This window comes from Oculina patagonica, chromosome 1 (genome assembly GCF_052425735.1).
Source record: "Oculina patagonica isolate OP01 chromosome 1, crgOcupat, whole genome shotgun sequence".
Lineage (NCBI taxonomy): Eukaryota > Metazoa > Cnidaria > Anthozoa > Scleractinia > Oculinidae > Oculina > Oculina patagonica.
Genome location: NC_135758.1, coordinates 33,890,162 through 33,914,903, shown reverse-complemented (window position 1 = coordinate 33,914,903; position 24,742 = coordinate 33,890,162). Strand labels below are relative to the sequence as shown.

Below are 24,742 nucleotides of genomic sequence, written 5' to 3'. Positions count from 1 at the left end.
TACATCACTCTGTCCGCCCTACAATGGAGCGCTTCCAAAGAATTTAGTTGCTCTGCATTAACATAACCGCCTCAGACGACAAGACCATAAAGAACTGCCGGCAGGATGACCTTAAAATACAAATCCAGAAGGCTTCTCTCCTTAAGAACGAACACCTCTTTAAGAGTTTCAGTTTGTTCACAGAACGCTTTTTTACATCGGTAAGATGATGTGATCAGGCCAGCCGGTCATCGATAGTGACGCCCAAAAGGCGAATGTGTTTCACCCAGTCTATTCGATCATCTCCGATAATGACCGAATTTAGAGGACCGATATGCAGTTTTCTCATCAGAAGCATTTCTTCGCACTTTGCCGAGTGGGGAGTTAAAGAGTTCTCTTGGCACCAGTTGTTCAGCTCAGATAGTGCTTTATTTAGAGAAGCAACGCCGGCGCAATCAACAGTGTCACCGATGCAATAAACGGTGGTGTCATCCGCGTACCTAAAGACAGAGCCAGAAGGAACTGCGTTAGGCAGGTCGTTGGTGTACAAGGCGAACAGCGTGGGGCCCAATACTGACCCTTGAGGGATGCCACATGTGACATTTAACACAGTTGAGTGCTGGTCGTTTACCATCGCGTATTGAGTACGGTCAGTTAGGTAGTCCGTCAGCCATGATAGTATGAGACCTTGAACCCCGAATTGAAGCTTTTACTTTTGCAGTAAAATCGCATGGGATCCACAGTCGAAAGCTTTGTTAAAGTGCTCGTTGCACGAGCTATTGGATGAATAAATAAAATCACGAAAGGGAGGGCATTATGATTTGAAGTATATCGAGTAACCTCGTTTTATTTCGATACTTGCTCAAAATCCTTTATAGTACAAACTATACAGGTGGTTACACCCAGTGAGCATGTCGGGCTGCCACGTTTTAATTTGCAAAGGATGGATAATTACCCTCGACCAAAGGCTCAAGTTTCCTATGTCCTCAAAATTAATTAAGTTGCTTATTATAAAAAAACGAAAACAAAAAAAAATGATTAGAGGAAAAGACAAGAAAAGACATGAAAATGAAGACCACCGCCTATGTCCAAATAATTTTACTCAGAATTGTGCATGTGGAACATATAGCAAAGCAAATATGTGCACACGGTAAGAAATAAAAAATGACCACCGATTCTATCCCAGATATTAAAGTTTTAAATTTGCGTACGTGAGGAACCCATTTGAGTGCACCGATGTTAAGACAAACACAAACAAGAAAAGTGAGACGGAAATATCTGTCCCAGAAATATATTGACTTCTCTGGCCGTGAGTTGTTCTGCCTCGAGATTATTATTTTTGTTGTACCGTAAGACATTCATTTTAACCATGATCCATTTAAATTTGTCTTGCACCTATGGGCAAGCATTTACATTTCTTTCTATTCTTTAGGCCATGAGTTATTCTGCCTCGAGATTATTATTTTTGTTGTACCGTAAGAAATTCATTTTAACCATGATCGATTTATAAATTTGTCCTGCACGGCCTATCATGGCAGAATGGAAACATTTTTAACTCCTGTAAAAAATAAATAAATAAATGGGGAGCTCCGCTTTTAGGCTTGCCTAAATCTATATATTATCAATTCCTTGTTTGTGCTTTTGGCTTGTTTTAGTTGTAGCCATTCGATATTGAGCCTTTCCGCGCATTCCGATATTTTTTTCATTTCAGTGAAAATCTGTAATTGTAATCTGTTTCACTCTTTTCATTTCAAAACGCTTTTAAACCTTGTTTCTGCGCTCAAGAACAATTTGGACCAAGTCCGCATTGCACTAGAAGACTTGGGTACTTGGAGTCTTGAGAGAATTTGAACAAAGCATATTGTACCTACAGCCTGCGTTCAAAGTGTACTCAAAGGAATGAATTATAAAAAGAGAAATGATCTTTGTAAGGAACCATGTACACTGTATCAGTGAGTTTAAAGTAGAGTTTGTAATAGCTCGTCGTCTTTCAAAATTAACGTTATGGATAACTCTCGCTGGAGTTTCTTGTCCGCTTGCTTTTAATAAAAGCCGTAGGGATTTTTTTAATCCCCCTGTTTGGGCAAACTCGACTTTTTGACTTCATGTTAATTTTTATACCATCTTTTGCTGAAATCCATTACTCAATTTTATTTTCCTGTTTAGGTTATTTTCCAGTGATATAGCTAAGCGGAAAATCGATATGGACTTTAGTACATGACGTGGCAAAATTCGTTCCTGCAGATCATAATTGGTTGTGGACCCCATATTCTAGTCTGTGTTGAAGGCTACAATAGCTTTGTACATAAATTCGGTATATTTAGCTCCACATTAACATGCGCTAGATGTTTTCATCACACAATGGTATAACAGTAACGGGTCTGCGAGAAAACTGGGAAAGCAAGGAGGCAAGTGGGGCTTGTCCTAGATCCTATCCCTCTCGCGCCTTTGCTGCCATCCAAACGTTCTAAGCCTTGAAAAACGATAATAAATTGCGATAAGAAAATTCAATTTCATTCCAATGAAAATCTGTAATTGTAATCTGTTAAAGTGGTTTTCATTTCTTTATTCACTCTTTAATGAGTGCTTTGAATTCGGTATTTAATTCTTATGTCTTCCTGAAATCCCAGCTGGACAAACGGTGTTAAACGAACTATTGGATGAATAAATAAAATTACGAAATGGGGCGCATAATGTTTTGCGGTCTGTCGACTAACCTCCTTTTCTTTGGAAACTAACTTGCAATCCTTAGTACAAACTATACACTGGCAGGCAGGTGGTTACACCCTCTATGCATTACGCTCGACAAAAGGCTCGAATTTGCTTTGTCCTCAAAATTAAAGTTGCTAAACATAAAAAATAAAAACCAAAAAGATGACGTTAGGTGATTACAGGAAAAGACGCGAAAATGAACCGAAATACCTGACAAGACCACCAATAATTTTACGGAGAATTATAGAACAATGAAGCAGGAATCTTTTTAAGCCTTTCAAAAGGAAAATCAGAGTCACATTAAACTCTTTCATGTACACTCGTTCGAATGAAGACAACAAAAATTGTGCCAATAGCTGCTTTATTTAGATCTCACACTTAGTTCTGTGACAAAACTGGCCTTGCTTATAACAAACGTATTGCATTGGCTTTAACTAGCGATAAACCACGTAGAATGTTAAATCACTCATTACAAACACTCTGGAGCCGATGCACGACTCTGACAATCATCATCTTGCTCTGACTTTTTACTCCATACGATCATTGTACAAACAATATTTCATTTTTACAGGTATTACAGATAGCCCACTACCAAAAACTAATTCAGCCTATATCATGCAAACGTTCTTGGCCAAATTAAACACTATATGCTCGTAGCATTAACACACTGCAGCTAAAAGGCACATTTTTTTACTTTCCACTCATCGGGCTGCATTTGTAAATCGCCCAGGATATGGCGCCATCGTGGCCGAAGTAGAACGTCACCCTGTTTGCCAATCCTCCCCAAGCGGTGCGCTCTCTGGAAGAACCACAATACCAGTAGATCTCCCTGGTACTATATGGCAGGTCGATGTGACCAAATTGCCCTTTCCGGTAATGGCGATTATGGACTGTGAGGTCTGCGTTCCTGCATCGGTCAGTAGTGCTGTCGACGTAGGCACAGGCCGAAGCTGGGGAGGTGTTACTGGCAATGTACAACACGACTGCAATGGTAGCAAGGGCTGCTCGAAGTTTCATTTTCATGTCTCGTCAGTCGAATAGCTCTTTATCGTGTTCACAAGTACAAAGGGAACAGCGGTGATGTGATCGCTATGTTTCCTGTATAAGTAATATAAGAAAAAAAAAGGCTGCGTTCAGTTATTTAACTGCATGTGACTGCGTTCAAACACTAATGTGGGATACATATATACATAAAAATAAATGCAGGGCGTAGTTCTTAGTGACCATATATGGAAAATACAAGGAACTTTTGGGGCATACGGGATATCTACCAGTTATCCACTTCAGAAAAAGAGAGCGGAAAAGCGTGGGTTGACTGAATATTAAATTGAAGGAATGCTACAAGTACAGAAACAAACATGAACTATTAAAGTAGTGTCAGGCTTTTGGGGACAAAGAAAATTCACAACGCAGTGATATGAGCAGATATTGTATTTCAAAAGCACTTATAACACGCTAACACGCTATCAGTTCTTGGCTTAATTTAATTGCACAAATGCTTTTGAATCTTTGCCTTTTTCAGTTACGTTTTATCAAATGTTTAGCCAATTGTTAAGAAAGCCTCTGTTGAAACTTTGTAGTCTGTGTTGAAACACTTTCATCTAAACCTAACAGGCCATTGAAACGTGAATTGAACTATTCATGCTTTTTTTATTTTAGGCCATACAATATCTGTTTGTTTGTAGTGCCTGTTGGCACAAATGAAATTTGAATTTAATTAATTTTAAATCTTTATACCATTTTGCAAATTAAAACTGTTACCGAGAAATAGAAGATAAAGATAACAACAGAAATAGAAGATAACAAAACCAAAGAACTATTATTTGAAGTCTTGTTACACCATATTTTCGCATCGGTAAAGTTCGAGATATTATCCAGAAATGTATATTTTTCTGTTTTTCTTGTTTTGGGGATCGAATGATATATGTTTACAGTGCGTATTTGGAATAAAGTTGCTGTGATTTTGATTTTTCTTATGTCACCTTGTATTTGTTTGTGCCAATTCCATTTAGTGCTCTTGGTTAGTTGTAGCCAATCGATATTGAGCCTTCCCGCTAATTTAAACCACACATTCCGATAAAAAATCAAATTTTCATTTCATTGAAAATCTGTTATTGTAATCTTTTTCACCGATTTTATTTCAAAACGTTTTGTATACTTGTTTTTGCGCTCTTTATTGAGTGCTTTGAATTCGGTATTTTAAACATTACAATGTTAACGTCTTAATGAAAACCCGGCTGAATAAACGGTGTTGCACGAACTATTGGAATAATAAATAACAACACGAAAGGGAACGTATGATGTTTTGCAGTCTTTTGGCTAACCTTGTTTTATTTCGATACTTGCTCGAAACCCTTAATACAAACTACACAGGTGGTTACACCCTGTATGCATTCCGAGCTGCCACGTTTAGCAAAGGATGGTTCATTACGCTCGACCAAATAATCAAATTTCCTATATCCTCAAAATTAAAGTTGCTTAATATAAATAAAATTATCAAAACCAAAAAGATGATGTTTGGTGGCTACAGGAAAAGACGCGAAAAATGAACCGAAATACCTGACACGACCACCTCCTATGCCTAAATAATTTTACACAAAACTATGGAACATAGCAAAGCGGTAATCACCCCAGACAGTAACTTACTGATATAGCAAGCAATTCAACTTACCTTATCTCCTCCGTGCACAAGAGTGTCGATACTAGCAGCGAATCAGTCAACGCAGGTGTATTTATCAGCAAAGAGCAAATGTGTGACGTCACTGTTTCGTAACGCTTGAAAATGACTTCCGTGCGGATGTTTTTTACAGTACCCAATCAGAGGTTTATCTTATGCATAAATTCCGTCACGTGCGCTGGAAATTTGTTGATCGAGCCTACGCATTTCAACTGAGAGAAGTGAATTGACGATGTTGATAGATCGTTGTAGAAGGAAATCAGCCATTCTTCCGATAACACAGAAGTTCCCTTTCTAATTCCAATAACCTCAGAAACCCGCAAAAATGGAAACATAAGGAGAAGATCGAAAAGAAGAAGAAGAAGAAGAAGAAGAACACATTTCTAGTTTTACATGATCTCTAGATCAATATATTATGATAAGTGTGCTATGAGATAGAAGCAATGAAGTTCAAATTTTAAAGTTTAAAGTTCAGTGAGGCGGAAGACGTGCCTTACCTCCCGTCGTCAAATAAAATTCATTATTGTAACTTTAACGAATACTTTCGTAAAAATAAATGGCATGCAATATATGCAGAGGCGATGACATTTCAGAAGGTGTCTTACATAATTTTGAGAAAAGTTGTTAAAAACTTTACGTAAATAAAATTAAGTAGCTGACGCCTTGTGCGTGATTAAGTTTAAAGTTCAAGGAGGCAGAAGACGTGCCTTACTTCCCGTCGTCAAAAGTATATTTATTCATGATTGTACGTTTAAAGAAAACTTTCGTAAAACGAAAAGGTCAAATAAACCAATTCTCAGCACATGACAGGAGCTAGGAAATCTAGGAAAATCTAGGCGGAAGAGTATAATATAACTGCATGTGGTGCATTTTGCATTTTTTTCATTTCCGGTCGTTATTGTTTATGTAACGTTTTCAACAAGGTAAAACGTTCACCGTTATTAACATTTTTTTTGGCAACTTTTGTCATTCCTTCGAATACCACCTTCTTTGTCAACCTCTAACAAAATACACTGGTCATGTGTTAAGAAAGGGCGCCAACAGTTTAGCTAACCGATAACATACTACTTCGATACTTAACTGCTACTTCTACTATTAACAACAACAATAACAATAAAAGCCGATATTGACTCTGCGGCGGGCTTTTTAACACAGCAGCCCACAGGATATCTTGTGTTCAGTGCAATCAATATGTTTAATTGGTTTTGACTAATTGGTGTATTATTGCGTTAGCACGCAAGGTGAAAAAATAGCCAAATAATCGATGAAACTAAAAAAAAGTATAAAAGTATAAAAGCTATGGCCAAACTTCTTGGAGTTTTGTTTACTAAGTTTGAATAACATTGTCTTGGTGCTCAAGGCTCCCAGTCTCGCAGCGATAGCTTCCTGTTCGCTTTCACTGCCGCTGGTCATTCTAGCCCGTGAAGGCTCTGAGTTCCCTTGGTGACCAAAAGTTTGAAGATTTCTTGTTGGTGTTTCCGTGACAAGATCTTTTTTACAGGGTGAGGTTGTCAACCTCACGCCTAACCCCCAACCTGGAGGGCCAGGAGGCTGGTTTTAGTCAGGACCCTCTCCTAATGGCCTGCCCGGCAAGGTTGAACCTGCCAGGAGTATAACTCCCACCGGCATAGCCCAAAAGGATCATTAAGCCACGCAAGCCATCCCACCACGTCAAGGTAGCAGCCTCAAAAGGGATTGTTGAATAACATTGCACAGGTATAATCAATGGCGGAAATTATGGCATGATAACTATTAAGATACAAAAGGTTTGTCTTTCTTATTGATATTGGACGCTCGAAAAATGAAAGCGGATAATAGTGATTGTGCTCGAAAGAAACCACAAACCACTCGTTGTTGGAACGAGTTTTAGGTCTTAAATCGCAAACGTGACTTATTATTACTTCAGTGAACTGTTCCCCTGAATTCAGGTTAAATAAAAGGTAATTACAAAAAATTCAGAAACACTTTTCTTGTATCCATGCAAAGTGCATTTGATCATTTTTAATGAAATTTGTGCTGCATAAATTTATGAATTGAAGTGACTAGGCAAAAAAACATTTGGCATATTCAAGGACCAAAGATTATTAGCATACTTGCTTATTCACGCCATGTCCCCAAGGGTAAAAGCATAAAGCATAACTTTAATTTTTGTGTGGATCACAAACTTCTGAAACTTACCTAGAGTAAACTATTACCGAGTATTGAGAAATAAAAAGAACCAGAATAATATTATTTGAAGTCGTTGTGACACGGTCTATTTTTTATCTGAATTGCGAAATTTCTGAATAATTTCATTATCCCGGTATTTAGGAGTGGAACTGACCTATTTTCTTCCTGTTTTCTTGTTGAAGGGAAGTAATCATACAAGTATGAAAGTGTGTATTTCCTGTACGTAAGTTTCATGGAAACAAACAAACCTCAGCCGCCCACTACGCTGGAATGTGCTTCCTGTGTTTTTGATTGTGACTTTGCTCACTGTGTTGTTTTTACATGCACCAATAGCTCCAAAGAGCAATAATTAACACGCGTACCAAATAAGGAATTCAGATATTAATTCTGCATCAGCCCGTGTATATATAAACTGATCAGGCATAAAACTGTTGCTTCACTCTAACTGAAGTCTAACTGAAAGCAGATAGCTCAAGAACAATTGTATAGCTGGTTCGCACTTCTTTTTTCCTTCATTTGTCCATCTGAGCCATGGCGTACGCAGTTGCTATTACTTTTGTTATAGCAATGTCCAGCTTCAGCCGCATTTCTGTGAAGGCTGAAACCTGCGAGGCTGTAGAATTCACGTCCGACAAGTGCAGAAGCGCGGATTACATTACCGTGTTAAATCAGAGAGTACACAAAGGTGAAACGAAGAGGATAAAACTGCCAAGTGACTCGGAAACACAAATCCGATGGTACTGCGGGTCATCAGAGGAGCGAACCGCGTGGAACAAACCAGCAAATCAGGTACGAGTCATGTATCAAAATGATGGATCCATTCGGTGGAGCATTTACAAATGTGCCGATCTCTCGGGCCCCAAGAAAGCGGGAGAGAACTGTGCAGTTCCCGAAACCACGGAATTTTGCCCCAAGTTTGGAGCAAACTCCAGTGCCTGCGTCTTTGAATTGAAAAAGTCGACTTCAAACGTGAATCAGAAAACAACAACTGTATCAATTGAAGGAACACTGAGAGCGGAGGTTGAGAAGAAAGCCGGTCCACTTACAGCCAAGGGCTCTGCAGAAGTAAAAGGTGGAGTTTCCCATTCCGTCACCAAAGCCAAAATCGTCACATATGAATCCCGCTCGTTTTTGGTCATCCCACCCGGGTTCTCGTTCTGCGCCTTCACCAACAACACCAGTGTGCCTGACGTTAATTCTCCCACCGGGTTTCGTTGGCGATGCTCGTTTCCTGAGTACATTAAAGCGGAGGAGAAGTTTAGCAATGGACGCTGCACAAGTCTGGAGATCTGTGACGTGGGTGTGTGTGGAAGGACGGAAGCTGTCGACAGTGGAGGTGACTCCGTGCACATCGAACTTTCTCTTCTGATAATTTCCATAATTGCTTTTTTTCGTAGTTACTAGCTTGTTTAGTTATTATAACCTGAGTGCAGTGTCTTCATAACTGATGATGAAACAAACAATCGCTTTAGATTTTACGCACGCATGCTTCCTAGCTACTGACAATATCGCCATGTATATGTGACTTTTTCGAAGAAATCAAAAAGAAATTATCATTAATAAGTTGAAAACTTAAGCTCAGATTGACTGTTCACGTGTATTACAAAAACAAAACAAATGACTTTCGATTGGAACTTAATGGTAATGTAATGGTATTAAATACAGTTTACTTATGTGAGTTAATTAATAAACTATTTGTGCCAAAACATTTTTTGTTAAAAACTTGAACCGTTAAGAAAGTGGAATTAAGACTTACTTAATTTGTTTTACGAATCTCCATACTTCGAGTCATAATGTTTTCACATCTGCATGTAAGCAATGATAGTCTGTGTTATAATGGAGAACCTAAATTGTTTTTTATTGATTTCTCAGTCGCTGATAACTAAGTTGAGTGCAAACTGTTGTGTGTAAGCCGAGTATACATATATCGATAGGCAATGATTGTAATAACGCTTTCAAGTTGCAATAAAGACAAGCTTAATTATTTGACAACATGCTTTTTTTGCTGACACTAAGCAATGTTATAGGTATAGAGGATTCACGTGCTCATTTTCTCTAAACATTGCTGGATAATCTCTTAAAATTATCGTTTGCTAGCTTATAGCTTTCTGAAATAATTAGCAAACCCTGCCAACTTTTCAGTGAAAGAAGTGGTTAAATTAAATTAAATAATTTAATAGTAATCTCCCCATAGGGCTTTTCAGAAACTATTTACAATAAAAAATAAATCTACTTAACACTAATATTTACAAATAAAATTGAAAAACTAAATAAAATAATGATTAAAAGTTTAAAAGAAGATGATCCCTAAGCTTTGATTTAAAAGAGTAAAGAGAGTTAGCGTTTTTGATTTCAATATCAAGGCTGTTCCATAGGTTTACGGCTCTGTATGTAAATGTTCTTTGGCCTGCTGCGGTCCTGAACAGTGGAATTTGCAAGCTCTGGTGTTGGCGGGTTTTTCGTCCATGAACATCAGACCTATTTTTTGCAAAGTTGTTAGTACTATTAGGCAATTACATAATGCCAGTGTGTAAACTTGTTTGGCACGCATACTGGTTGTTTTGGTCGGCGTCAAAAACGAAAAAAATAACCTGTTTATTATAAAATTTTACAACGTGGGAACCCCAGTGCGTCTTGTTGGACTGTATGTTGTTTTCCTTAAGCGTACCTACATAAAACAACGAAGAAAAGCATGTTTCTTATTGTTTTACGCCACAGTTGATACCTCGCGCAGGTAACAAATAAGCCGGTTGTAAGCATCTGAAAGAAAAGACTGAATTTCGCCGAGCTGGGTAACTTTCAATAAAATAGTCTTACACATCACGTTAGTAGCAATAAAGAAGTTATCTTCTAATAAACTCCTACCGAGCCGGTTTATTACTTATTAGGTTATAATGATTTCATCCTTGTAAGAAATAAACATTTTTGGGAGTTTATTTGGTGTAAATCCTGTAAGTCAAAGGAAACATAAAAGCGCTTGAAGTCATAATGCGGTTTGTAGCGGAAAGGATATACATCTTCCTGTTTTTCTTTCAACCTTGTAAGTAATAAACTTTTGTGGGTGTTTATAAGGCGTGAATCCTGTAAGTCGAAGGAAACATAAAGGCGAATAAACTGCGGTTTTTAGCGGAAAGGAATTATCTTCCTGTTTTTCGTTTAACCTTTGAACTGACAATTAAAACTTTTGTGGTCATTTAGCTGTGGATCCTGTAGGTCAAAGGAAACATGAAAGCAAAAACACAATTAATTCTAAAATATGCTTCCCGTGTCCATGATTAAGTAGTTTCAGTTTGTCAGCAGAGACGGCGGAGAATTTTGAAACGTGGGGGGGCCTATCGTACTCCAAGCCAAGCGCATACCCTTCCCCACCCCCGAGAGGGGAAGGGTCAAAATGTCTTTAACAGTGTCCAGTGTGTCCGTAATCGATTTGTGACAATGCATAACAAGGCAGTTCAGACGATCCTGCTTCATGGTGCTTTTTGGGTTGTTCTTTAGACGCATTTTGAAGTCGCCTTTTGCCACACTGGTAATGTTAAATACAATCTTAATTCACAGATTGCGGACCTCTCCAAGTAGCGTTTTGGGCAAATGAGTTTCGTTGCTAGTCCTACACCATACATCTCGCCAAGCACGATCCTGATAAAACGATTTGTTTCTTGACAAACCAATTTTATGCTGTGCTAGCGATACTTTCGGCACTGAAATGTGGGGTGGAGGGGGGCTTCCCTGAGGAGCACCTTTTACAGCGGGCCTTCGACACAGCTGTTATGCATCATTATAGTCATGGCATCATTGAATATGTTGCTCGGAAAAACAGGAAGTCGTTAACTTTCTCTATGAAATGAGTTTTAGGGAAATCGGTCAGATTTGCTGTAAAACGTTTTCTGTTATTGGTCTTTAAGTTAATAACGATAGTGAGTTATAATTGGGCATTTATATCAAGGTTGTTATCATATTTAGCCGCATTTACAAGTTCTTGTTAACACAGTGTATTCGCTGTAAAGAAAAATAAAAAAGTCAACAGTCGTTTCTAATTCAACTAAAAACAACGATTGACTGTCAACTTCACTCATATTTTATTAAGTAACGCATTGTATTTTCACTATATGGATTAACTTGTAATTAACCCTGCTGAATAAATTTTAGTGCTTTAAATCGAAAGCTCCTTCTCCTTACGAGAAGTACTTGGCACATCCGTGGAAATTCTCGTCACTATGAATTGTACCCAGGTTCCGAAGATATATATAGCAGCGAAAAAAAACGGGTGCTTTACTCTCGAGTCTTTCATCTTGTGCGGTTCAAAAATCTTCATCAGCCGTTCAGCCGTTCGTCTTGTGCCGTTCAGCCTTCTGCATACATCCTCGGCCGCGGCAAGCAATTCTTTGTTAGCTTTCGGGAAGAAATTTTTACAGTGTTTAACGTCCCGGCTTTACAGAGCCAAACACCGACAACAACTTGGATTTATGCTAGCGAACGATAAATAGATTTTTTCCGACGTTTGCAATACTGACACCCAACCGTTTTGTTTCTTAGACCCATGAGATTGTAGTCGAGCCAATTGTAATGAGGGGGTATGATCCAATAAAAGAACCTCTATGTAACAGCATTGCCTCGCATTTTGTAAAGTGTGGTGTCAGGGAGTTGGTCACACACTATTTGTAAAACAAATAGAAAAGAAAGATCTTTCCGCTTTTGCAGATAGTTCTGATGCTAAAGTTAGAGGTAAATACATTTTATACCATTACCAGTCGAATGATATAAACTTAAAACATAACAAACCGTTCGGTTAAGTTCTCTCCTGTGGTATGGGTATAACTGAAAAGAACCCTTACAAAAGATCAAACATTCACTGCTGCTAAACAATGATCCCTAAACGGAGGAAATACTAAAATTATTATTATCCTTGTTCACCAATGCACCGTGCTGCTACCACTAGGACAGTGCCAAACATTGCTTACTATATCTATATTTAGAAATAAAGAACAGTCAGTTTAGCAGCCAACTTCGACCAACTCTTCAGCTGCCAGTTGTCAGAGTCCTTGACTTGCTGAATTTTTTTTTTTTTTTTCGTGGATGCAGACGCGGCGGCCCGTTTCGCGCGCATTTTGAAAAGCCAATGATAGTTCGTAATTTGTTTGGGAAGCCAGTAAAGTGCATTCGAACTGCGATGTACGTACAAAGTTTTTAAACTTCTGTCAAATTTGTCAACCAAATCTCCGAGTTTTAGCTCCATTCCGAGGTGATTTAAATCCGACTAAATTCTTCGTACATGATTGCAGTTAGTAGAAATTTCAATGGAAACGTTTATGAAGGACAACAAAATAGAATTTGCACGACGTTTCGGCTAGTCGTGCTTGTCTCTCAGCGAAGACTGATAACCTGATTGAACACGTTAGCAAAGTTTCTTCTGAGCCGAAATTCACAATTGGGTTAATTAATTTTGGACCAAGAAGGATTTTGGATGTTAAAAACAACATTAGGTCTTAATCTATGAAACCACATAAAGACTTGGAAAAGGGTTGTACAGGCATTTCAGGATTTGGTTCGCTTTGTTTCCCTTCGGCTTTAAGTTGTTTTGTTTACCACGGATCGGAGTATTCATTAACGTCTGCTGTTGCTGCTTAGTCCTTGATTTCGTTAGATCCTCGTCGGAGGGTCTGAATGGGGTTAAGTGTTTAGTGTTATTTGCCCATCATTTTTAATGTTTGATGTTACATTGGCCAATTTTTTAATGTTTACTGTTTCCGGAGAAAATAATATTTAGTGTTTGGAGGGTTTTTCGTGAAAAACCCATAGTCTTTTTGCATTGCAAATTCTTATCTGCCCTTCGAAAAGCGGTAATAAAGTCACTCGTGAACTTAGAGAAATTTTTCGGATATCTCCTTGGAAATTTTCGGTAGTCCTCGGACATCTTCGGTAGTCTCCGGATAACTTTGATAGTCTTAGGAAATCTTCCCAAATGATCGGACATCGTCGGAAAATGGCTGAAAACTTCTTGTTATACGAAACAAAATAATATTGGCTTTTTCTTGGAGCCGCTTTTGTTTCTTTCTGGATAAAATTTACTGTTACAGTCAATTTTTTACTGTTAGTGCTAAAATGCGTAAAATGTAACTGTTTCATGTTACAGGGCCAAAAAATTAAGAGTTTAGTGTTATCAAGGCACCCCCATTCAGACCGTCTCGTCGGTGTTGAGCTCCGCATTACAGTTGATGTCCAAATAGTACTTAAAATGCTTCGTGAAAAGAAGCGGGACACCGTGTTATTGATCAGTTTAGTCGTAAACAGGTACTCGCAATTTGTTTGTTGCGATTTAAAAACTACACTGCAGGAAAGAGAAATATGAGTTTACTTCGCATTTGTAGTTTTTCTTCAAAATTTATCATGACTACGGTTGTATTTACAAACCAGGATAAATCTTTGTCCGATTATGTTGTTTTTTAACGGCTTTTATTAATCGGGCGTGGCCGATTTATAGTTTACCCTTTGGTCGTCCTAGAGCGTAGTCTCCTGGCGCGGCCAAAAAGACGGGGATAGCTTGGGGTTGCTACAAAACCGCTACGGGTGACGCATACCGCAATGGTTTTCATTTTAGTTTTGACAGGAAATCGTTGCAGGCACACTTGGTCGACTTTTGGGTTAATGTGTAATCAGGTTGTGTTTTTTTGCTTCGGCGGAAGGACAGAGAAAAAAGCTTACGGGGCAAAGTACAGTATGGGGCCCAGTTCTCGGCCACTTTTGACGTAAACTTGTATTTCTTACCTCAGAAGAACCGCAGGAACTTGAAATTTCTCCCAGAGCTAGCTACATTATTCAGCTTTTTGGTGTAAAGCTATCGACCGGTCAAAAATTAATTTGCCCGAGCAATAATAAAAATAAAAGCTCCATTTGTGGGCCCAGTTCTCGGCCACCTTGGACCAGTTCTCGGCCACTAAAAAGCTTGTGCGTAATTATCTGTAAAAAAAATGCTCAAATTAATTTTCACAGTCATAAAATCACTCTGTAAACCTATTTATGTTATATCGATCCCAAATTATTTTTATGAGGCTTTGTTTTACTTTAGAAAAGAAGGATTTTAACGCGCCTAGTTGCCTATGTGCAGGTTCTGGCAAAACCGCATTGTGTGACCCGTGCATTTAGATGGTTTATTTTGCAGTGAAAAGGTCTTGAAAGATTTAGGTGTTGTAGAAATAATAGACAAGACAAGAGTCAGCTCAAAACTTAGAGATAAGATTGAACTTTATTTTTAAAACATTTATTTCTTTCATTCTGGCAGCAGCAGATGAAATTATATTAAAAACCAAGCGCTAAGCTGTGATAGCGAGCAGGATGGCCGAGAACTGGCAAATACGCAAACGTCGCAAGAAAAAAATTTCGAAGTAAATTAAGACCAAAAAATACAACGGTTCAACGAAAAGTTAACTAAAGCAGAAAGCTGAATTATTCTACGTTTCACATGCCAAAAATTAGCTCGTATGGTGGGGGCTTTTGGATAAAATACGAATTTAACTACATCCATGAATTTTAAGGAGCCGTAAACAAACAAATTTTTCGGGAATGCAAATTCACCTACCTCCGCGTAAACTCGACGTGTGAGCTTTCTATATCGAATTGAACGATCAAACTCAAGATACTTAAAGCACATGAATCAGTCTATCGTTTGAAGGAAATACCTTTTTCTTTTAATTCAACTGGAGTGTGAAAAAACGCGTTAAACACAAAGTGGCCGAGAACTGGACCCGGCCGAGAACTGGGCCCCATACTGTACTGATATTCACCATTGTGAAATTGCACTTACTTTGACAAGTTAAAGTTATTTTTGTAAATGAAAAAGGTAACGTCATTGATGTCACGCAGTGTTTTTTTTTTAGCAAACTAGATGGTTTGCTGGTTTCTGACTATGAATGGGGGTGTGATCTTGCGGTATATTTTTTGAGCCTGGCTCCGCCGTAAAACTTTTTTTTATTTAGGAAGAACTGTGTCGATTTTCATTTCTGAACAATTGGTCGTCAAGTCGTTTGTCACAAAGAGTAGAATGTTTGTACAGCATGTTTTGGAATTATTTTAGATTTGGTTAGTAAGACGCTTCTGAAGACCTGAGCAAAACATTGGGAATGTACAGTATTAATAGGAACTTGAATGGAATTTTTCACAAGTTGGATAAAGGTATCAACTGAAAAAAATGGACTTCAAAATGAGAACTTGGATTTTGTTGTAATTAAATTTTATCGCGGATTGGATGCATAATATCACGGCTTTGAAAGTCTTCAAATAATTAGAAAGGTTCCTTTCTTCCTTTTGATCTTATTGTTATTTTCATGTATTGATTATTCGAAAGTGGTTTTCGTTGATACGAAAAAAAAACGGGTTTTCACTGAATTGCTTGAAGTATTTTTAGACGTGATAATATTGGCTTAATCAAATTACATTGTGCACGAAATATTTGTTATTCTTTTGTCTTGAAACTTTGAGGAAATTGAAATTTTTGTTTGACAGTAGTGTACGAAAGGCATTTTATAGAACTGAATAAAAAATAAGAAACATTGATAAAGGTTATTTCAAAGATTTATTTTGCCTGATTTTGAAGGGTTTCAGGAGTTTTAAAGAGTGCTGGTAAGCGGCTGTATGTTGTTTGTGATTACGGATCTTATTTAGTTTCGAACGCTCTAATTTTTGAAAGGTTAAAACAGGTTAAAACCGGGCGGTTTCATGAGTTTTTTGGGTAGAAAGGTACGGTGGTGGTCAAAAATAATGTTTAGAAAGGAATGACTGTAGTAGCACGTAAGTCGGAGGTTTGCGCGAGTCACGGGGTATAGTATGCGTGAGCTGGATTTCCGGCGTCATAACGGCATGTTTTGTACTGAAAGATACACTCGACGTTAAGTTAGCTTAGTCGGCTTGGGAAACTTTTTTAAAAATGAATGTTGTAATAGTTAATTAAGAGAGGGTCCATATGAAATCCATGCAATATTAAAATTTGAGTCTACATCGACCCTCTCAGATTTCCTTTATATTTTGCATGGGGTTACATATTGAGATGATTATGCTCTAGGTAGAATATTATCGCAAAATTCTTTAACGTGTGGAAGATATCGTGGTCAACGTGCCCATGTTCGGTTTTGAGCCAAAAAATACCCAAATTTTGACCCATCTTTCGACCAAAATATCTCTGCAAGAATTGAAGCTTTCCATATAAAAATACCACTGTAATAAGTATCACCTAGTACAATTTAAATGATATCATCAATTTTTTTCATCGCTCTCTGGTTTGGTAGTAAACCTATTTTAAAAATAAGGTATTTCGGGCAATGTGTGACACTAGAGATTTTAGGGTAAAATTACGTTTAAATATCGCCGATGCGGCGTTATTCTGATGGTTCCAATAGCCATTATTTTGTAAAACATTTACTAAATAATAAATTAAAGTCAAAAAAAGTATGTTAAGTTCAATCGGGACGTATGATTTTAGCGTACAAAAATGTGGTACATGTGAGCAAAACAAAAACAAAGTTCTGAAAGTTTTAGAACGAGTTTCATAACATGATGGATAGGTCGGCTGAGGATGTGAGAAATACCGCTTACATAAATCCAATAAACCTTTTAGCATCTAAAGTGGTTCGTGATGTTAATTATCCGGCTATTTAGTGCCCATAAATACAGACTTACGGCGTGAGAAAAGGTAAACAAGCCAGTTGACATGTTCATCATCGATCGAATTCAAGCGTATCTTCACGTGCAGATTGGAAAGAGAAAACGTCGCTCACTCCTGTCTACCTGGTAGTTATAATGTTCACAAACAATTCTGCAAGGATTTAGTTTCCACTTTTCTCGTAAGCGATGGCCTCAGTACTTCACATTTTCATAAGCCTGGTAAGTTACTTTTCACCCGGGCGCCATGTTGTTTTGGACTAGTACCCAGTCTCTCAAGACTTGCCTCAGTGCCATTGCATTGATTTTGCCTCCACTACACATCCGGACGCACAAGACATTGATTAAATTGGGTGCGTTGGCCAGCCAAGCCATCGTCCCGTTTATTCCATCTCAACATATAATACAAGGTATGAATAAAAGACAAATACTAAGTGTACCAAAGCCGGACACGAAAACCCCTAAAAACCAGCAAGTGGAGAAAACGGGGAACGTGTGGCCCCGACCAAGGCAGTGGCGCAACCCTTGGGGGTTTACGGTATTCTTATCTAACTACTGTAAAGAAATACTTTTCCAAATATACGATCTTACAGTGATACAATTCTGATAGCAAACCTAAATATTTAAACAAGACGAAGCGTCATTCGAAATATATGATCTTACAGTGATACAATTATAATAGCAGAACTAAATATTTAAACAAAACGAAGCGTAATCCTGCATCCACTGATGACATAGAAAAAACAAATATAACCAAACATTGACCAAAACGTGACGAAGGCTGACCGTAGAATGTCTCACCTTTCTAACGGCCACCTATTTAAACTCAAATCCCACTATACACTGCGCACCTCAAACCCGCACCCAGCCCTCTGATCCGTGCCGGCAAAATAGTAATTTATGCTAATTTAAGATCATCACAAATTACATATTTTGCCTCCACTACACATCCGGACGCACAAGACATTGATTAAATTGGGTGCGTTGGCCAGCCAAGCCAACATATAGAGATAAAAAGAAAGGGCTAGAGGAAAGTGATTATAATTTTGAACTTCTCATCTACTTGCTAGAGAGTGTCAACAGAATGTAACTAATTGTTCACAACAGAGGTTGAGGCCAAAGGGCCATGTTAGCGGAAATTCCTTGAAAGAGACCATCATCTGAGTGGGTAGTTCACAGATCGTGCAGCCACTTGAAACCATGGAAAGCGCAATTGATAAAGGAAACTGATTATTTTGCTTGAATCCAGCAGATACTGCAGATCAATGTACAATTGATGTGCTTCACAGGGATGAGATTGGTAGCCAACACAGTTGTATAAAAGTCATAAAAGGATCTCCATCTGTTGAAAACTCTTGCGTAACTAAGTCCCGGAAGTTCTGGAAACAAGAGCTGTAAATTTCATTTTCTCCATTATTAAAGACACCTCTCCCGTGTTACAGGTACATGAAGTCCAGAACCTCGTGTCAAAAATGTCTGCAGAAAAAACGAAAAAAGCAAGTGAAAATAAAACAATATGTGACAACAAAGAAGAGGGGAAATATATACGAAATTAAAAAGAACCCCAACCTGCCTTAACAAAACAGAAACTAAGCAAGCTAACAGACAAGCAACTTCCAAAGAAACACAATAAAATATTTATGAACGCTTTATCCAGAAAGAAACAAAACTACAACTAACATACTCTATATACCACTCAAAGGTACTATCTGATATACAATTGTTCAACATCAACAGTTTCATATCAGCCCCTTCAAGGGCAGTGTTTACAAATCTTCAAAATAAGCACACTTGTATGACAGACCGCTCAAGGGCACTGTATGCAAATCTTCAACATTAAGAATCTTATATCATAGACCCATCAAAGGCACTGTTAAACAAATCATCGAAAATTACAAACTGATATTATAGATCCGTAAACGGCACATGTCAAGGGCCACGTCATCTTCAAGAAGAAGGCTTGAAAGCCAAATAGCAATGTACTAACATTGTGGGACGCGAAATGCATTGGAAACCAACGCGAAACCTTGGCTTGTAAGAATACTAAAATTATTGCGTAAAGCTACAAAGATCAAGATCAATAATACAAACGCTTTACCTCAAATTTTAAAATAGATAAAGGATTAAATATCGTAGGAGGTGTTGAAAATAAAACGAAACATTGCAAACTAAAAAAACTCGTAATAGCGATCTCAGCAAAGACAGATCCGAGCAACACTAAAACTAACATTGCTCCTAAAAGCGATCTTAGCAAAAACAGATTCCAGCATCACTACCGGTAAATCTGACAACGTTTCTTGTAACAAAAACCCCAGAATTAAAAGTAGTGGCAACTTGAACCCCTACTTATTGTGCCTAATATGAAACAAGGCGCACCAAAAACTTTCCAAAATACTGAAGTGATAATTAAACACAATCTTTTTACTTGACGCCAGATTTAATATCACAATACACCAACAGAACAAGTAAACGAAAAGAGGGATCAATAAATGGTAATGGCAAAGCTTCAGACTCATGATCTAGGAAATAAAATACAAAAACAATTGAATTAATGTAAAATAAGATGAAAAGCGCTAAACGCGACTAGTATGAAAAAACCAAAGGATAACTAGGATCAAAACTGAAAGCAAACGCAAAACAGAACAAACTACACCTTGATTCTGGGCATTCCTTTCAGTGATTAGCTGATGGACCGTACTTTCTTTAACTGCTATAACAGTGAAGGATAATTGGGACACTCAAGCTTGCCAGATCGTGCAGCGACTTGAAACCATGCAATGCGCAACTGATAGAAAACACTGATGTGCTCGAATACAGCATTAACTGCATGAACGAGGCACAATTGATGGGCTTTACAGGGATGGGACCGGTACTCAACACAGTTAAGGCAAAAGATCTCCATCTGTAGATCTCCATCTGTTGAAAACTCTTGTGAAACTAAGAGAAATCGCTGAAGCACTCAAAAACAAGAGCTGTAAATTTCATTTTCTTTATTCTTTTTTTTTTTTTTAATAATAATAAAGACACCTCTCCTGTATCACATGTAGGTGAAGACTATAACCTCGTGCCAGAAATGTCTAAAGAAAAAACGAAACAAAGTGATAATAAAGGAATATGTGAAAACAAACAAAACGGGAAGAATATAAGACATTACAACTAAACCCCGGCTAGGAAATAAGGCGCATGGTACTTGAACAAAAGAGAGACAAGACAAGCAACTTCCAGAGAAACGCAATTCAATATTTATGAACGCTTACTCCAGAAAGAAACAAAACGACAAGAAACATACATGTACTCTATACACCACTAAAGGGCACTATGAAAATATATAAATACTTGACATTGACAGTCTCATATCAGACCCCTAAAGGGGAGTGATAATAAATCTTCAACATTATCAATCATCTAACATAGACCCCTCAAGGGCACTGTATTCAAATCTTCAACATAAACAATCTCATATCATAGACCCCTCAAAGGCACTGTATTCAAATCTTCAACATAAATAATCTCATATCATAGACCCCTCAAGGGCAGTGTAATCACATCTTCAACAAAAACAACAACAACAATAATAATAATAATAGTAATAATTTTTTTTTTGTCTATTTCTAAAATATTTACAATGGCTAAAAATACATTCTGACTTAAATTTGAGCATACATTACAAATACGACTTATTTTTGGTAATAATAATAATAATAATGATGGTTTATTTGCATTCCAACAATATTGCCTTTGGCTCTTCTATGCAAACTCAAGGGCACTGTATTCAAATTTTCAACATAAACAATCTCATATCAAAGACCCCTCAAGGGCACTGTATTCATATCTTCAACACAAACAATCTCATATCATAGACCCCTCAAGGGCACTGTAATCAAGACAAATCTTCATCATAAACAATAATAATAATAATAATAATAATAATAATGGTTTATTTGCATTCCAACAATATTGGCTCTTCTATGCAATCTCAAGGGCACTGTATTCAAATCTTCGACATAAATAATCTCGTATCATAGACCCATCAAGGGCACTGTATTCAAATCTTAAACATAAACAATCTCATATCATAGACCCATCAAGGGCACTGTATTCAAATCTTAAACATAAACAGTCTCATATCATAGACCCCTCAAGGGCACGTGCTCTTCAAGCCGAAGGCTAAAAAGCCATAAAGCAAAGTACTAATACTTTAGGACGCAAAATGCATAGGAGACTAACGGGAAACCTTATAGCCCGTAGCAACAATATAATGTATGGGGAAAAAGCTACCGAGATCAAGATAAAACAATAAACGCAATAACAAGGAATCAAAATAGGAACAGATAGAAGGTGTAGAAAATAAAGTGATACATTCAAAACTAATAAGCCCGTTATAGTGATCTGAACAAAGACAGATAAATTTTCAGCACCAATAAATTAGTGATTAATTGTTCGTTGTAACAAAAAGCCGTGGAATTATAAGTAGTGGCAACATGAAGCCCGACTAATAGTGCCTATTATGAAAGAAGGCGTGGGAATTACTTTCCAAAACTGAAGTGATCTACGCAATCTGCCTTTAAACAAAACATGAATAAACTGTTAAATCAAAAGGAAATCAAACCAAAAGTAAAATGGAACAAACTACACCTTGATCCTGGGCGTTGTTGCCTAGCCACTCTGACCGTAAGTCGGCAGGACCAGCACAAGAAAGGAGTCTCTTCTTCTCATCGTCTTCGTCCGACATCCGCCACGTCGTGATGTTTGCATTCCAAAGCAGAACGGTGACTAAAAAGACATTCCCCGATAAAACGCTTTCTTGGATTTGTCAAAGTCTTTACGACAAAGACGATATCGTCTTCAATTGCTTCTAGGACCGATTTGTTAGCTCTAAACTGATCTTCATTACTCTTGTTATTGAACGAAAGGAGGAGCAAAACGCTTCTTTCAACATCCCGCATCTGCTCATGCGATCAGCGGCACCTCATCGCTCAAACTCGTAGAACCAAGACAAAATATTGGTAGAACTGAAATTATAGTCGCGACAAGATTCTTTATCTGACCAAGAAGCTCACGATTGTTCCGAGGAATAATTTCTCTGACTTTAGTTTTGTCCGGTGGAAAACCAAACATTGACCAAAACGTGACGAAGGCTGACCGTAGAATGTCTCACCTTTCTAACGGCCACCTATTTAAACTCAAATCCCACTATACACTGCGCACCTCAAACCCGCACCCAGCCCTCTGATCCGTGCCGGCAAAATAGTAATTTATGCTAATTTAAGATCATCACAAATTACATTTTTACTCGAAGCGTAGTATAGTACAGTACAGACGATTTCTTTCCGTGGCGCTCTCTGTCCAAACAATTTTTCCAGCTGCATCTTTCCGCAGACAATGTTTTTTGATGTCTTCAAACAATTTATGTGGGCATTTTGCTATTGCAAACAAATTTTTTTCAGGATTTTTGACCCTACTTGTCCACTACTCCAAAAAAATAATGTTGCGTCCCTAACTGAAGGTTTGATTTATAGTGTGGATTTGAAAACCTTTAATGCCAATTGAAAGGTCTTTCAAAGGCCTTGTTAACAAAATCGAACGACCGCGCAGTTCGATTTTGTTAATGACGCGTATAATTACATACCCAATTGGACTTCACTCAATCCTTATACACTGGGGTTATATCCACCATCTCTCTAGCTCCTGTTCATGCATATGCCATATTGCAGATCAATGTGATATATGGAAAAGTTGAAGTAGCTTATACACAACATTACTTTCAAATTAATGAAAACACTAATGAAGTACTAATAAATCTTAAGTGAGGTTCTCTGCGACAAATCGCTTCGTGTGTACTACTTCAAAAAGTCCCTGCAACAAGGCGTTTGTTCGGTGCACCTGCAGCGAATTTGGAAGAGGGAGAATGTAAACTAGTTTTTGAATTCAATACATGAAGCTCTCTCATTGGTTAGTTTATATTTTGTCGCAGAAGTGCACACACGCTGCGACAAGGCTGCTGTCACTCATTTTGTCACTGCGATCAGTCGCACGAATTTAAACTGGTTTGAGTTCGTGCCTGGTGCAGCCTCGCCCTCGTGGATCATGTCTTTCGTGCGCTGTCGACATGTCGTCATGCTGACGCGTATATTTGCATTCTGCTCGCTTGCTGCAAGTAGTTTCTTTTTCGTTGCTCTAGCCTTCACTATATCCTTCTTTCTTTCATCCGTGCTCTCCACTGGCTTTCCACAAGTTGCTCGAGATTTCCCAAAAAGTTGCCCGTAATATCTTAAAAAGTTGCTCCAAAAATCCAAAAACGTTGCTTCAGATAATAAAGGTTGCTCGAAAGTTGCTCCAAAAAATCCAAAACGCTACTTCTTACCAAAAGAATTTTTTCTAAAGATATGCTAATTTCCCTTTGAGAGTAAGATCTTCAAAGCAGTTTTAAGCAATTTTACAGCAAAAGTATCTAAATAACATATTAAAGGGAATATTATTTTGTTAAGTAACAAGGATTCCTTTAACTGGGAAAAATCGTGAAGATATCGATGACGTCATGTTTGCTGACGAGTTTTGTAATGTTTTAATGCAGAATGAGCCGAATGTTGAAACGTCTGCAGATGTCCTTCGAAAATCTTCGGCAAACTTCGTAAGTCTTCGGAAACGTTCGTTTTGCCTTAGAACAGCACTCGTATAATCTTCGGAAATCTTCGGTCTGGAAATTGCTCAAAATGCAACAAGTTGCTCAAGAGGAAAAAAGTTGCTCCAAGGGGAAAAAGTTGCTCGAAACATGAAAAAATGCCAAAGTTGCCGAGCAACTTGTGGAAAGCCCTAGTGTGACCCAAAGGGCCTCGATGTGGAGCCGGTTTCTATAGCAACCGTCCAAGCATTTACCTCTCAGTCGGGTTTCCGCTTTCGCCTCGGGGCTACTCCGCTGGTGCCTCATCCCTTTTCATTCCCAGCCAAACCCCGCCTTCAATTCGTTGCGTAGCTTAACAGACATTAACGGCAGAGGTCTCGATCCCTGGCGCAGAACAGAAGGATCGTAGATTTGGGAGCGAGAACGGATCATTCCATCTCAAGTCTCCGGTGCATGCGCACAATTAAACCGGAACCATAAATGGCCCAGAGGGCATAGGACGGCCCAGTTCGGTCAAGGCTGGCGGAAAATGCGCAAGTTCTGGAAACGAAATTTAATATCTAAACTCGTTTATCAACCGCTGGTTTAGGGGAACGAAGACCCTGGGAACAAGGATCCAGAACAATTTCAACAAATTTGGAGTCACCTGTATCTCTGATAGTGCTCCTACTGATTTCCTAATTTAAAGCTAGAATGACGGACCGACGTATCGACGGAATTAAATATTTGTATAAGTGTAGATCAGCGTGCCTTTTTACAACTCATGATTCGTCTTTACCTTGACCAGGTTGTTGAAAGTTCGTTTTCAATGACACTCATAATCATACTCTTTTGTTCTATTTCATCTTTCCTGTAGGCAATCCTTAGAATAAATGTAAATGAGTGAAATACTGTAAATGATCTAATAAACGCCCCACTCTCAAATAAACGCCCCC

The 24,742-nt window shown here is 38.1% G+C and overlaps 1 protein-coding gene across 1 annotated transcript in view; it reads right to left on the bottom strand.

Annotated features, from left to right (window-relative positions):
- Positions 1-24,742, bottom strand: part of LOC144665910 (uncharacterized) — an 86,094-nt gene that overhangs the window by 25,894 nt on the left and 35,458 nt on the right. The window lies entirely within an intron of this gene.